A 784-nucleotide genomic window follows, 5' to 3' on the forward strand; every position below is an offset into this window, starting at 1 on the left:
AACTGTTGTTCTAGACCCTGAGTGTTTTTTTCAAATTGGCCTGTAGTTCCAACAACAACTTTGGCAAGCCGTTGATGCTGAACTAGATCTTTCTTCAGGTTTGGGGGAGAAACAATAAACTTCATTGGTTTTGAGCTCTTACTACCTAGAGGTGCAACAAGTATTTCAAATGATCGGTGACCTTCAGCCTGATCTAGACCTAGGTTTTTAGTCTTACTTTTGTGTCGAGAAGGCAGAACCAAGGGCTGATTCTGATTCCAATCTAGCACTGGAACTGCCTCTGGGATCTTTTGATGTTGGGTTTGCTTGTTATTCAGATTCTGATGTGGAACAGCAAACTGATCTGGCCCTGTAGGCAGCTCTCCAACGGAATCCGTGTCCGGGTATGGAGCCTCAGCCTCAGTCAACTCCTGATGAGGCGGGGCCAACATCCGGACTGGAGACGAGGACATCAAGTAATTAAAGCCCCCGGCTTCTGCCCGGGGTGTAAGGGCATGGGGCAATTTGGGAGGGGGGTCTGAGGCGTATGAAGACCAAGCCTCTGTCAGCCGCGCGGGGTTGGGGGTCACCTGGACGAGGCCCAGGGCCCACTCCGGAGGCTGAACTGCCTGGACTTGAAGCCACAGTTGTAGCCACGTGAGGAAGAGCCGTGGCAACGAAAGGCGCAGCCGGGACATAACGCGCGGCGGCTCCCAGGCACAGTGACCCAGGCCAGTGAGGAGCCGGAGCCACATCCTGTGTCCGAGCTGAACCGCTATGCCCGCACCGCCGCCAGCGCGCACGT

The sequence above is a fragment of the Lipotes vexillifer genome, unplaced genomic scaffold, assembly GCF_000442215.2.
Source record: "Lipotes vexillifer unplaced genomic scaffold, Lipotes_vexillifer_v1.1 scaffold979, whole genome shotgun sequence".
In the NCBI taxonomy this organism is placed as follows: Eukaryota; Metazoa; Chordata; class Mammalia; order Artiodactyla; family Lipotidae; genus Lipotes; species Lipotes vexillifer.